Raw genomic sequence first — 3,043 nt, 5'->3', positions numbered from 1 at the left:
AGATTGGACAGATTTGGACATGTTTACTTACACTTATTTAGTATTTTTTACATAGTAAGTTTATCTACAATCTATGATATTTCCATATAAATAATTATATTTTAGCTCATTTGTGGCACAGTGCAATGGCGCGGGCCGGAGGAACTGACCTCGCGGGCCCAATCCGGCCCGCTGGCCGTAGTTTGGTTACCCCTGGTCTTAACAATACAAATATTCCAGTAAAACTGGCGTGAAGCGCCATCTAAACTTTGGTTTGAAAAAGAAAAATATTCCACAAAAATTTATATCTAAACATTTTAATCTTAAGAAAATAAATATTTCAGGTAATCTGACTTGAAGCACCATCTAAACATTTAGTCTTAACATTAGAAATCTTCCAGTAAACGTGGCATGAAACCCGACCTAAACAATAGAAATACTATAGTATAACTTATATGAAACGCCATCTACATAAATATAAGTTCACTGTTTTGAGCTTAGAACAACTAAACACACCTCATATTTAAATAACCTAGCTGTTCAAAGTTACGCAATTTGCAAGAGAGCTGCGTAAAACAAACAAAACAACCTGTAGAATATTGTTGATTATAAGGAGCAGTAAAATATTTTCTTTAAGAAGATAGTAACTTTCGAAAAAAATTGTATTTTCAGAAACAAAATGACCGAAACTAGTCAGTTGATAATAACAAAAACTCTGATACTGGAAGCTTTCATGAAAGTTTCTCGAGCATATTAAATATCGTAAAGGTAAACATCATATTTCCATATTTAAATGTATTGTTTCATTTTGTGAATCAATGTGTGAGCATATTAACCAACAACTGGCCCCGTCCAGTGGCTCATCAGTAAATATGAGGGCTTGTAGGATCAAAAATCGAGATTCGACACCCGCTGTGGATAGAGTACATATAGCCCATTGTGTAGCGTTGCACTTAACAAAAGCAAAACAAAACCTTAACTATATAAATATAATAGCGCCGTCTGTTGTATGTCCATGTAACTACTTCGCATGTATCGAGGCTCATTAGGTCCATGGAGGAACATACAAATTTTCAGTTTTTTATTTTGTGTTTTACGGTTTTTATGGGCGTTTTTTACCACTACTTCGCCTCCTGTTGATGGATCTTCACCAAATCTGGCACGCAGCTTCATTGGGTCCATGGAAAGATATACGCAAATTTAAGTTTTCACATTTTGTGTTTTACAGTTTTTATTGGCATTTTTGCGGATTTTTTTCTTTTTTTTTTACAATTTCATATAAGGGAAGCAACTTTTCATGTCCTAAATAATCATGAATTTACAAAACTTCCGCCAGGTGACGGCTACTCCATCTAGTATTAAAATATAATATGTTATATCTTACTGCAAGTAATATTTAAACTTGTTAATAGATGGCGCTAAACTCGCTACAAACCACATCTGCGTAACCCGTAACATATTTTTCACCAAGATATTTCAAACATTTATATTATATTACCACATTTGTATAACTAAAGTGAACAACCTGAAAAATCCTCTAACCTCACCCTCATGCCATTTTTGGGCCTCCTACCGGTTTACCCTCAGGTAATATATGTATGCCCCATCATTCTTAAAAATATAAAAACGCCGCAAACATGAACCTAGTGAACCTTCATATCAATTTTGGTGATGATCCATCAACATCCTGCGAAGTAGTTACACGGACATACAACAGACAGTACTATTACGTCTCCATAGATTCATTTTTAATAAAAGTTGCTTTAAAACAAATTAAATGTGTTGGAGGACATTTAAAACAGGGGACATTTGTTTTATGGATAGACAGTTGAAGGTCAGAATTACCATTAAAGTACAAAGAATGGTGAAACCTGGGTGAGTTATCGGATGTCCAGTTTCACGTCTGTGGTTCTGGGCTCGTGGATGCGACCCCCAAAGTACTCATTATTCTTTATCGTTTCTTTGTTTATTGAAATGGCATAAGTATCGAAACCCAATTTTAGCCTTATAAATAAGCCCACTGACATACCATTCAACCACCAGGGGGCACTTTGATTCGTATGGATCCTCATCCTACAAGTTTCTCAAACCTTTGGTGGTATGGAACGTTTTAGGGCGAGGTTAGCGATGCTACATCTATAGAATAGTGAGAAATTATATTTTTTTTTCTAAACGGTTTCTTTTTTTTTTTCATCATTTCGTTATTCTCTTATCAAAATGATAATTTCCAACGTTTGAAAATACTCCCATTCCCTGATCACCCTCTCTATAAGAATCATATGTTATGACATTTTGGAAATGTATATTTGCTACCCACCTACATATCCCACAAACAAGTAGGGTGAAGTCAAGAGGAATGGGTGGAGTCCCTAAACGCCTCCATAAGGGGTGGGTCAGCTGTATACAGAGTGTGGGTTGAACAAGTTATCTACAAACCTTATCTGGGCAGACGTGACTGTTCGCTCCATTACTGGGCACACGTGGGTGTTCGCTCCATTACCAGAATTTCTAAAAAGAAAACAGTTAAACAAGCCAAGTTCCAAAGCTTCGTGGCCTAGTTTTAGGTCCTACCTTGCCAATTATTTATCGTCCTACAGATTTGTGAAACATGGATTAGAATTGTCAGACTTTTTTTTTAAGATCTGCTTTACGAACAAGTATTATAGTTGCTACTACATTAACAGTAAAGAGTTCAAGTCTTAACAAAAAAAACTAATTACACTTAGATAGACAATAATCAGTAGTAGAACAGCTTTTACGGATAGCAATAACAGGAACTAAAGAGGGGGACTTGACCAACAGAAACTAAAGAATGGGACTTGACCAACAGAAACTAAAAAGTGAAACTTGACCAACAGGAACTAAAGAGTGAAACTTGACCAACAGGAACTAAAGAGTGGGACTTGACCAACAGGAACTAAAGGGTGGGACTTGACCAACAGAAACTAAAGAGTGAAACTTGACCAACAGGAACTAAAGAGTGAGACTTGACCAACAGAAACTAAAGAGTGAAACTTGACCAACAGAAACTAAAGAGTGAAACTTAACCAACAGAAACTAAAGA

The sequence above is a fragment of the Limulus polyphemus genome, unplaced genomic scaffold (assembly GCF_000517525.1).
Source record: "Limulus polyphemus unplaced genomic scaffold, Limulus_polyphemus-2.1.2 Scaffold4705, whole genome shotgun sequence".
NCBI lineage: Eukaryota > Metazoa > Arthropoda > Merostomata > Xiphosura > Limulidae > Limulus > Limulus polyphemus.
The sequence above is the reverse complement of the archived record's forward strand: the minus strand, read 5'-3'. Positions refer to the sequence as shown.